A 12,896-nucleotide genomic window follows, 5' to 3' on the forward strand; every position below is an offset into this window, starting at 1 on the left:
TCCATTCACAACTTCGTTTTTGCAACGGGGCAGCCCTGGGAGTGAGTGTATTTTAATGTACTTGGTATAACACGGGGTGGTACTTCCTACAATAAGAGTGGCCAGGGTTGCAAAAGTCTTGAATGAGCTCTGCTCATTTTGGTCACGTAGCACTGCAGGTCTACAAGTCAAATGACAGTATACCCTAGGAAAAGTCGTATTTGCAAACTGAACTCTGGGGAGGTAGATTGATAAATCCACAAACCAATTTATTCATTTACAGCAGGCAATATAGCCAGCACAATAACTCAACCAGTCTCTTTCCCGGTATTGACTTACCTGAGAAACAAAATTAATTATCAGAAGGTTGCTCTGCTAAGTATGGAATTAGAAAGAAAGGAAATTGGATGGTCTTAAGGGATTTCTCTTACAGGCTTGGATAAGTCCTGATAAATTGCCTTTAAAGAAAATGGAGCATATTGTTTGCTGAGAACCCAGCTAAGTCCTAACCACCTTCTCCTCGAATTCTGATGTTGACCCAAGTTTATCATCCAAGGCCTTTAGGTGACACTTTTCATTATTATATTACCTGATTGCAAAAAAAAAAAATCTAAATTGTATTTACATCAATGCAATTTTAAGTGTGCTGTGTTCTGCCTGTGTCCAGGGAGGTGTCGTAATCTCATGGACAAATGGTAAACTTTCATCAAAGATAATCTCCTTTTTGATCTTTCTCTTTATTCCTTGGTCAGTCTTGCTTTAGGCCCTTTCCCCTTTTTTACTCATCACCGTAGCATATATCTGAAAAAGCTGGGAAATATGTGGTTGTAAAATATGCAGATAAAACCACACCCTTATTTCATCATAGTGGTTCAAAGCCCACACCCCAGCCAATTCCTGGTCTTTCCACTTAGTGGCTATATGATCTAAGCAAGCTCACTTTGCCCCAGTTTTCTGATTTCTAAAATGAGGATAGTAATAACGCCTATGTCGTAGAGTTATTGTGATGACTGAGAGTATGGGGGCAGTTCAGAATAGCAGTCTTCAAAGGAGGTGTGGTTTGGGAACGCCTAAGGGTCCCAAAGACCTAGGATTCACAGGATCAAAAGTATTTTCATGATAACATTAAGAAGTAATTTGTCTTTTCACTGAGTTGGCTTTTGCACTAATGGTGCAAGAGCAGTGTTGGGTAGAACTGCTGGTGCCTTCGCGTGAATCAAGGCGGTGGCACCAACTGTACTAGCAGTCATGGTGTTCTTCCTTGTGACATACTTGCAGGGAAAAAAAAGAACAAAACACTAGTTTCACTTAAGAGTGTCCTTGATGAAATGGAAGAATTTTTAATTTTATTAAAGCAATATTTTTAAACATTCTGTGAGATAAAACGGGAAGTATAAATAAAGCACTTCTGCTATAGAAGGCATCATGATTGTTGTCACTAGTGAAAACACTTGCATGGTTTGAGTTGAAGGTAAAGCAGCCATTGTTTCTGTGAAACATCATTTTTCATTGGGAAGAATGACTAACAAATTATGGTTATTCAGACCTCAGGATCTGGCAGATATTTTTTTGAAAATGAGCAAAATGAGCTATCACTGCAAGGAAAACAGCTAGTGGTATTAGTTGCCAATGATAACATTCTTATTTTCAAGGAACAATTAGAATTTTGGAAAAGTTGAATCCACTGCTGTGAGTTTGACAGCTTCTCTGTACTTAAATACTTTTCTGATGAGAATGGTGTTGATATGAATTTATGTCAGGATCTGGAATATCTTTATAACTTGGTAAGTCAGTATTTTCCAAATGTCCAAAATAAGATGTTACAAAATCATGCATGGGTAAAAGTTCCATTCAAATTGAAAGATAGAATTTTAATGTAGCAGAATATGAAAAATCTATTGATAGGAGCTCATATTCCACATTACAACTAACCTTTCAAAAACTGTACTTGTTGAGTTTTGGTGTAGTATCAAAGAAGAAAATCCACACTTATCTGAAAATCTTCTTAAAATACTCTTCTGTTTTCCAAGTTACACATTTTTGTGAGACTGGATTTTTCTCATATACTTACTTCAACCAGAACAACATATCACAACAGACTGAATACAGGAAAAGAAATTAGAATTCAGCTGTTTTCTACAACATTAAAAATATATTTGGGAACTACAGTTATATTTATATAGGCATATGTTGTTTATGTTAACATTAATGGATTCACTACCATTTATTATTAACTTTTTATTTTAACACAAATCTATAAATAAATATATTAAAACTTTCCAAGTTTTTATTTCTAATATGGCAAATACTGATCACTATAAGCCCTATAAGTAAAAACTCTTTGGGAAGCTCCATTATTTTTAAGAGTTTAAAGGCATCCTGAGAAATAAAAGTTTGAGCATCACTGGTTTAGAACATTGCTTAACACATACTAAAAGGTAGATAATGCTTCACTCTTTTATTACCTAGTTATTCATATACCTACAACTACTTGTTTCCAAATTATGTATAATTTTAATAATAGTTAACTTTTATTGAAGATTTAATGTGTGCCAGACACTGTGCTATTTGCTTTACATGCATCATTTAATATAATTTTAGTGAAATATGAGATAGATACAATTAATAGTTTTATTTTATAGATGAGGAAAGTGAGGTACAGAGAAGTTAGGTAATTTGACCAAGGTCACACAGCTCTGAAGTAGCAGAACTGAGACTCCCAGGGAGTCTGATTCCAGAGATTCTGCTCCTGATGGCTTTTTTCCTACATATGTGAGTTGTGTCTATATTATTCCTCCATTTGAAAGCTCTAGGTCTCCCACTAACTAATTTGATTGTGGGATCAGAGTCCATTCGCCTGACTCCACCCAAGCAAGTCTTCAAGGTTCCTTCTAGGAACCCTCAAAACAGGACCTTGCATGGGGCCACACGCAGTTCCATCAACAGCCATCCTCTGTGTTCTTCTCTTTTCCTGCCACTCATTAGTGTCCTTTGGTTACAAACCCAGTTGAAGGAGTTTTGCCGTCACCCTGCTGGGGATGCCCTTTGTGTATAAGCCACTGCCTCATGACTTTTGAGATGACAAGTGCTGTGTTCTATCAAGACTGGCTACATAATTTGCAGGGCCCAGTGCAAAATGAAAATTGGGGCCTCTTCTTCAAACATACTTAAAATTTCAAGACTGCAACAGCTTAGCATTGATCGAGCACAGGGTTCCACGCGAGGTGCTCTTTCTGTTGCACATGCGTGGACTGGCTCTAGGTTCTATGCAGAGGTGGGAAATCTCACCCCCTTTCTGAATCTGTCCCACATTATACCCCCTGACCATGAAGGCAGGGCCCGGAGCTCAGGGCCCCACACACTTTCTTATGAAAATGGGTCCTGAAGCTTCTGGTCTTCACTCCAGCTAGAGATGATCAAATCTAGTCCCTGGGGTTAGGAGGCACCGATATCTGATGTTCCTTCTAGTATCTTCTCTTTTCTCTCCTTCCTGCAGCAAAAACCAACCTCTTGTGCAAATCTGTGGTTGTGAACAGCTGGAGAGACGGTAGAGAATAATATATGGAAAGAACTGGGAATGGTACTTTCTAAAAAGCATGAAGAGCACAATATATTTATTGGGACTCCTTCAGATTATAGAGAAATCAAACCGGAGGGACACTGATTACCTTACATAATCAAACCCTGGGAAGGATGGAGCAGAATGGCTTCAGGCATAAGTGGATCCAGGGCCTTGACCCAATCTGACACTCACTTTTAGAGTCTTGCCCTGTTTCTCTGGCTGTCCTTAGCTGCAGACCCAGAGCCATCCCTGGACCCATCACTGTGGAGGGATATGATGGGACCGTTGGCCCGGATTGTGCCCACTCATGTGGTTACAAAGAAGGCAGAAGTGCTGTGGTAAACGTTTCTCACCAGCAAGATGGGACAGTGGCATAGGAGTCATTGGCCCCAGGAAGGAGTAACTATTCTAGACAGAATCTGTATGGAAAAGCCATGGTTCTCCCCAAAACAGCCCTTTGCAGAAATGTAAACCTGAATGTTGGCATACATCAAAGGGAGAGTATTCATTGTGTTAGGAAATGACATCAGGTGAATGCTGCTGCTTATGTCTCAGTAGCAAAATTCAGGACTCCAGGAAAAGAAAGGTCCAATCAGTAGAACTCTGCTGCCCTCTGGGAGATGTACGGACTGATCAATTTAATGGACCGTGCTCACATTTGAGGAGCCTGTCAGTGGTTATCCATGCCAGGGTATGAGAAGACAGTTTCTATTTCCAAACTCACAATTTCAGAACAAATTTTACCAAGATAAAGATAAAACAAAAAACAAAAAACATGACCTGGTAATTTTATCATTCAGATCACTATGTTGCAGGATTTATTTATTCCATAAAACATAATTGACAAAAGGCAATTATGCAAAAGACACACACGTGAGTTATGAAAATCAGCCTTTCTCCATGAAACCAATGAGAAATTAACATACTTCTAATTATATATATCCTTTGTTTTGCACCCAAGGTAGTGTCTTTGCAGGAAGTCTATATTTGTTCTCTCAACACCCAACATGGAGGAAGCAGAAGAAATTGAGGCAAGCAGGATGCGGGGGCTGGGGGGTCACTTTCTTAAGGGTGAGTGAAACCAATGAGAAGCTGTCTGATTTGCAGTGGTTCGGTGATTTCTTAAAATTCTTTGCAAGGCTGACCTATTTCTAATTCCTTGAGCCTATAGTCTGAAAGGTCATTAATCTGGGCTCAGCTCATGATGCTGAGGCTTAAGACTTCTATTTCTTAAATGCCAAAGGTGTGTCAGGTTGCCTTTTGAAATGTTGGTATCTCTATTCAGGCGTGCAGTGGTTAGTGGAGAGGTACATCAACAATTTCCTTTGTCATGGAAACATTCACCTAACCAAAGGAGCCACCTGTGTTTTTCTTTGGCCACTTGGATCTTTGCCACGGATTCAAAAGACAGATCAATCTCCCCCGTACACTTTCTTTTTGTCAAATACAGGGACAAACAGGTATGTGTTTGCTGAGAGGTTGACAGCATCAAATGTGCTTCCTGGGAGTCAAGTTGGAGGAAAACAGTAAAGTGCCAATTTATTCTCGTCACTCTCTTCTATGTCTCTCATTTTCTGTAGGATGAAATCTGAGCTCTTTGTTGTCACATATCAGGCTCTTTTTGGTCCTCTGTTTCCTTCACCAGTCTTACTTCTTGCCTCTCCCCAAACTTACCTTGACCTCTAAGAACCAGCCACGTTTCGGTTCACTTCAGGGCCTTGGTAGATGCTTTTCTCCACCCCTCACCTGGCTGATTCCCACCCACCTCTCGGGTTCAGAATCAGACACTCCTTCCCCGGGAGGCCTCACCTGCCTCCCCAAGCCCCAGGGAGAGACTCTGCTTTGGCGTTCCTATGGCAACCGGTGCTTGCTGCCGGGACACACTCCCTCTGAATGTAATTGTCTGTTTACTTGTCTTTCTTCCCAGTTACTGCTTTTTCTAGCTTCTCCCTTTGCCTCTTTCTCCTTCTCCTCCTTCATGTTAATGAATTCTCTTCCTGTGAAATCCAAACATCACAGACAAAGAACACCGACCGTCCTCTGGGGCTGGTGTCGGTTCGCTTTCATGTCTCTCCAGATCCACTGGTCAGTCACCCTGCTGGGTGCCCAGGGAGGCTTGCTGTGGAGTCTGCATCGATGGGCTCTCTGCCCTCCAGCTTCCTGTTGGCTTGGCTATTGGGGAGCAAAGAAGATCACAGGGTAGGAGAGAAAGGCTTTGGAGCATGCATTCCCCCATCCTCCCTGTCTCATGTCCACGGGCTGTTGTGTCACTCTAACAAAGGCTGCAGGTCCTCTCTTGTGCCCCTCCTCCTGCAGTCACCTGTCTGGGTTCTGGTGGCACTTTCTCTTCTTGCCCCTTCAGGCCTGGGGTTGTTAATGGTTCCTGCTGTTACTATTCCAGATGTCCCGCTCTCCCGAAACGCTGCCTTAGTCTGTGTAAGCAGGCCCTTTATTAAACACTGAATGTGCATCTCCTTCCTGCTGAGACCCTGACTGATTCAGACCATCACTTCCAACCCTCATCCCTGCCCACTTCCCTAGAGGTCACCCCAGTTGTAACTATGTCTTCTAGAACATTGCAACTTGAGATGCCACCGCAGTGTGTCACACACGTAGAAGGAGTCTGATAAATGCTTGCTAGATGCTATTGTTGAATCTTGAGCTCCCAGAAGATGGGTCAAAAGTTACTAATTCCAGGCAAACACTCATTTCTTCTGCACATCATAAAGATGAAACAGGATCACAGACATTAGAGTAGAAAATTCCCTCACTGTTGTGGCAGCAGGTAGCCGTTATGTGTTCCAATGAAAGACTCGGGACTAACTATAAAAATAAACCACTGCACACCATCAAAAATTGAAAGCACATTCTTTTCCTTTGAAACAAGATCAGCTTCTAGAAGCTTTCACTTCAACACCCATCCATCTAAAACTTCTCTCCAAGGACATGGGTAAAATGCAATTTGTTTCATAATAAGCCTCAGGAGTTTTACTTTAAAGACATGATTACCCAGAAGGCAATGAGAGCTGTCTACAGTTTCTTCAGTTTCAAGAATGTTTCTATCCTAAAGAAAGACAGGATAGGCTCCAAAATTGCTCTGGAAATTCGGGCTTGTGAATTATACAGAAGATAGAAATTTTGCACATCCGTGCTTGATCCTGGCTTGGACCTCATGCCGCAGTGAGAGTTGCTCAAATATGGAGCACATGTCCCCGTGAGAAGCACAACTACCTATCAGACCAGTAGTAGCCCAGGTTGTAGGTTGGCAGCCTTTATTCTGTGCTGGGTTGAGTGCCTATTTCAAAATCAAGCTGGGACATTGCACACTCAAGCCATTATGATAGCTAATACTAGTGGTGTACGTACCAGGTACTTTGCATGTCTAATCTCTCCCAGTCCTCCCAGCACCTCCATTTACAGATGAAGGCACTGAGCCTTAGCGAGATTAAGGAAGAGAGGTAGGGGCAGTACTTCCTTAGCAGTCCAGGTTCTTTGCCCCGGGCCTGCTGCTGTCTGAGTCCCTGCCATTCGCCCGGAGGATCATCCAGTTGAACTCTGGCTGCTGTCTGCCTTGGCACCCACTTCTGCTTTTACACTGTGTTGTATCGGTTCATACTCAAAGGTCAAAACACTCGGCATGAGCTATATTTGTCCCGTAAACTACTGCCTCTCCAGGTCCTTAAACAGTGTGAAATTTTACTGAGTCATACTTCGGATACTCCTACCATCTCAATTTCATTAGTCCCTTCTCTCTCAGGTCCTTGTGTAAGACCCCACTAAAAAGGAATGACCCACTAGCAAGCAATCTGTTGACTGCACCCATATCTGTTGCTTTCCTTAGATTCGGGGAGTAGACATTGAAGTCAGCAGAGATTCTCCTCCAAGCCCACTTTCCCCTCTCATCTAACTTTCCTTCCCTTTGAAATTCCCTTGTTATCTCCATTCACATCAGCTGGCCCCATGAGGGCACAGGTGTCCTGACTGAAGGCAGTCTAGGGATGTATTTCATCACCAGACACTGGTTCGGGGCAGCTTTGTTTGCTCCAGAACATGAGCACTGTGGATGTTTTGGACCTGATAATCCCTGTGGTGGGGACTGCGGGCAGTTGAGCAGAATCCCTGGTCTCTACCCCCCGGATGCTGGTAGCACGTCTGTCTGTCTGCCTTGTAGAGTTCTAAAAGCCTGTTGGGTTCCTCACCGCTCCCAGCTTCCTTGCTCCCGTAGGAGAATCAAAGTCTGTGATTGCTGCCACCCCCAGAAACTGCCTGAGAGGCCAGAGAATGCTCCCTCCCTCTGCATTTCTATCTGCCAGTCTAGTTTCTCAGTCACATGTCCTCCCTAAGGAGCAGGAAGGCTCTGTGCACGATTGCTCCATTAGATTAGATAAGTGTCACTGCCTAGTGTGCTACAATCATGCCATTATTCCATGTCATAAGCTCTGTGAGGGCAGGACAACGTCTGTGTTGCCTGCCTCTTTATTCTCAGCACTAGGGCTCTTAATGAGGATTCGCTGAATGAATGAATTCATGAATTAATGGATAAAGCCATCTCGAAGAAGACTAGATTAATTTTGACTTTTATTGCTTTTCTCGGATTTTTAGTCCATGACCAGGAATTAGTGATGGCTTTCAAGATGAGCAAGCTTAAAGTAGTTTCTAGATTATTGATAATAGAATCTTAAAAATGTCCAAATAGTAAATCTGTGTTCTCCGCACACATCTTTTGTATGAGGGTACAGCATAATGTGGTATATCAAAAACAAAACGAAACAGAACAAAAGGAGACTCAGTATGATTTGTGGGTGCCTGGACTCATCATTAAATAACACTCACACTAGTCTTTCCTAGCGGGAAAGATTTGCCCGTTGAATTCTTTAGATCCTTCTGCTTTGGGTGGGGAGACTGTCTCAGTGGGTGCTGGTGTATGTCTTTAGTGCCACTTTTGCCACTTGTTAATCTTGTTAATCTTCCTTTTTAACAAAGCAAGAGATGACTTCAGGCTCAGACCCTCAGCATACAAGTCCAGATAGACTTCAGTAACACTTTTATGTTGACATTGTGATATATTTAAGCTGGTTATCTATTTTAGTAAATGATACTTGATGTTTTACATTTGCGGGTTTCACAAAATATTGCCATTTAAATAAATTTAGCTAACCTAAAATGAAGGGAAAGCTAATTGAAAGAAAAGTATTTCATATCTTTATAACAGTTGTTACCCAGATATAGTAAAAATTGTGCATGAGGTACAGAAATGGATGGAGTTTGAGAAATGTTGTTGTAACGGTTAAGAACAAAGATGATTTTGAATTCTGAATTTAGGCCTCACCGGAAAGATGGCCTTCAGCAAGTTGTTTGGCTTCTCCAAGCCTTGGTTTTCCTCAGATGGCAATGGGGATAGTATATACATCATGTTTAACATGTTTTACTCTAAAATTTTAATGAGATAATATGTATAGAACAATTGGTTTATTACCTGGCATGTAGAAAACACTCAAAAAATAGTTGCCACTTGTTACTATTGTATCTTGTTTCCCCATGAGCAGTTGACATTATTAGATGAGCCGTAAACAAACCCTGGTGATAATTCCGGAGAACTGAAAAACAAGCCTCCTCTTAGTGTCAAGTGGTCTGGCTTCGTTATATCTGCTCTAAAGTGGCTTGAATAGGCAGAGGCTCCCGCTAATTCATTGTTGCCAGGTGCATCGGCAGCCTACCAACTCTTCTGAAACTATTGTTTTTGCCAAATGTTCCTCAACGTTTTCCTGGTATGTAAATAATGATCCCATATAAGAAGTCACTTGGTTAGTTTCCTTGGTGTACTTTTCACACAGACGGTCTGTTTCGGCGGGTCCCTGGCAAGTTGCTTTACCATAGCTACAGGTGGTTTGTGAAGATTTCGTTCTGGTCAGGGAGGGCACCTGGTTATACCTGCCTTCAGCATTTCCAGAAATGCTCAGAACTCTTCCAGAAGTGTCAGATTCTCTTGGGTCTTGGCTATCTATTTATTATGTGTCTTGGGGCAGATTTGGAATCAGATTTGGGGTAAAATCTGAAAATTCTGGCTTCCGAATCAGGTTGTCCTCTGACTCCCGTCCCGGCTGCTGCTTGTTGCCGCCTTCCTCTCTGATCCTGTAATGTGCCAAGAATAAAGTGCAGTCACCAGTGTTGGTGACACGGAGGCAATCGTGATAGAGAGAGAGAGGGAGATGTTAAAGGGACTGTCAACCAGGGCAGATGGCTCCGAGACAGAGGAAACCTGGAGAAAGAGGAGGAAGTGGTGCTTGGGGGAGGGACCCTGGATGCTGAGGCCCACTCATCACCTTCATGGGGGCAGCAGCTAGGAGGGTGGGGTCAGAGGATCGCTGTGGTTGGGCACCTGTCCTCAGGGGAAGGGAATCCCCTCTGGTCCAGAGGGGTCCTACCAGGGGACTGTATGGGTTAGCTCGGAGGTCTGACTGCTATTGTACGGACTCAGTCTGGCCGTGGCTTAAGAGAGAAAGAAGTTCATTCTCTGTCTAAGCCTGGGGCTGCTACATGGCAGTCGTGCCATATCAGCACCTGGAACCTTCTTTCTTGTCGCTTCTCCCTTGTTGGGCAACTTTCCTGTTTAAACCTCCAGTTTAAAAAGGCCAGCTAGCATTTTTCAGGGACTATGATCTCATTTCCTTGCCTGTAAATATTCATCAAATTTTGAGAAAAACATATTCTAGTTTCTTCCACGCGTGTTAACAAACCCGCACGGCGTAAGCGGTTCATTGGTGCAGCACCTCTACGCAGCGGCCAGTCCCATAGCTGATAGAGAAGCAGCTGATAGAAACACAAGAACGCCAAGAATTGGAAGATCCACAGCTGAGACAGTTTATGACAAAAGAATGAGCTGAAGCCTTTTGTCTCACGGAAGCAGGATTTGCTGAGTTTGAGGAGCAAGATCCTAACATTGAGTGGTTTACAAAGGTTTACGTGCGGTCAGTGAGAACATCAGCTACTACAAGGCCATTTATGATGAAAAAAGGAAACAGGCTGTGCAGACAACCCTAGATGTCTTTTTTCCAGAAAATGACTTCCATGGTAGGCTCCCTCCTCCAGCAAGAGAATTAAATCCTGACTCTCCGTCCTCCCCAGCGCCATCTCCATCAGCACCGGTGAATGTCAGCTGCCCTCTTACCTCAAACATGCCCCTTCCAGTACACGAGACATTGAAGCAATGTTAGGTGAGTGTTATACTTTACTATTCTTTTTTGAAATTTCTCCTATCTCCTTTCTAAACTTTTTGTATGAGTTTGTTTTTGTGTTCTGTTTGTTTGAATTAAAAGAAAAAACACAATAGTTTCTGTAGTTTATGATTACAGTACAGGGGTGTTATTATTATTACAGTACTACACTGTACTATTATTACCACATACGAGACGTTAAGGTATTATTATTACCATACATGCGTGTTCATCAGAAATCTGAGTTCATACAGATCCGACCTAAAGAAGTTCTCAGGAATGTAGCTCGCCTATAACCCCTGGATGCCTGTATATCAAACATTGCCTAATACAACACATTTTTAAAACATGGAGGAGGAGGCACTTAACTCAGGTGTCGACGGTATCTCGGCAGGCCGTGTAAATTGGTGAAGCTGCAGGGTGGGTCCATGGGGCACAGCTGGGCACCTGCCCTGCCTACCGGGCTCCCTGACTCGGATACGCTCATGGTTGCGTGCAGGCTTGCTGGCCTCAGGCATCCAGGACTTCTGATTTTTCTTAAGTCTGACATCCGTGCTTTTTTAGACATCCTGTTTTTAAATGTTAAGACTCTGTGGGAGCAAACAATACCTTTTGGGGGGCATATCGAGCCTCTGAAATAGACTATTCGGAGGCGAACACTGATTCGGTGCCCGTTTGCAACAAGAATGGCTAAATTTATTTCTGCCATATTGCCCTGCTCTGAGTGCAGGCAGGCAGGAAACCCGTTCCGCTGCACCCGCGTGCTGCTTCCCACCTGTCGCTCTGCTCGTTCCCCACACCTCTCACCTGGAGCTCTCACCTCTAAGTTTGGAACGTGCGAAGGTGGAGTGAGCGCAGCTGAGAGCAGGCGGGCAGCAGCTGTCCCAGGGCTTTCGCTCCGCAAGGCGCCCTCGCCCCAGGCTGCCAGGCCAGCACCGCAGAGCATCTGCAACACCCCCATTTCTCCCTCAAGGGCCATGGGGGAGGAATGGGTGACACTCAGCTAAGACCACACTGCTGACGTTATTTTATGTTGCCCACTGGTGGGACTGAATGCTTTCCATCAGAGAATATATATATTAGTGGTTTTTTTAGGAAAAAAGTGTCAACTATAAGGCGTCACTTCTACCAACGCCCACCCTCTGAAGACATGGTTGGCTGTTTGTTTTCTTATTAATGCAGCAGTTCTCAGTGGGGAGCGGTTTTGGCCCCCGGGGGACATTTGGCAATATCTGGAGGTATTTTTGTTGTCACAACTAGGATAAGGGTGCTGCTCAAATTTTGAGAAAAACATGTATTGTTGGGTAGTGGGCAGTGGGTAGAGGCTGGAGATGCTGCTAGACATCCTACAACACACAGGACAACTCCCTGCCTCTACCTCGGACACCCCACCCCCCAACAAAGAATTATCCCACCCAAAATGTCAATAGTTAACAGTTACCAGGCTGAGAAACTCTGCTCCCCCCATCTGCCCTCACCAAAAAGACAAAAGTATAATTAATAAAGGCAAAGGCCAGGCCATTCCCTGTGAATTATAAAAGGTGTGTGTTGGGGGTGGGGTATGGTGAGGGGCGTAACATGAATTTACAAGACATGCCCTTTAGCTAGAGCTGGGATTTGTGGCCACTATTTTGGTTTTTATTAAAGTGTAATGCTCACAAGCAGAAGAGGAGATTTGTTATTCTAAAGACAGTTGCACACCAAAGCATGCTATTGTATAATCTGGCATTTTCCCCACTAGGGAGCTATGGTGCATTACTCACGAGTGACAGAACCAACGAGCTCCATCTCCCAAGAGGCTGGTGCATCTGTTTAAAGGGAGCGGGCGCTCTGCAGATCTGTCCCCCCCAGCCCCCACGGCACAGTGCAGGGTGCAGGTGAGCATCTTTTCAGGCACGTTGGGGATGAATCAGGCATTGATTCTGTGCCCACCCCCACCCCCAAAAAGGAAAGGGTCAGGTCCAGTTGTATTTTGGCAGCAGGACAGGGCAAGAGGCAAGCACCTGGACTTTATTCTAGGTTTGAATTTGATCAATGCCAGGAAGTCCTGCCTCTTTGTGTGCCTCAGTTTCTCTGAAGACCTGTGTATAGGAGGGCTAAGAGATTGGGCTTGGGAGTAAGTCAGGGGTCAGTGCAGATGC

Source organism: Lemur catta, chromosome 17 (assembly GCF_020740605.2).
Source record: "Lemur catta isolate mLemCat1 chromosome 17, mLemCat1.pri, whole genome shotgun sequence".
Taxonomy (NCBI): Eukaryota; Metazoa; Chordata; class Mammalia; order Primates; family Lemuridae; genus Lemur; species Lemur catta.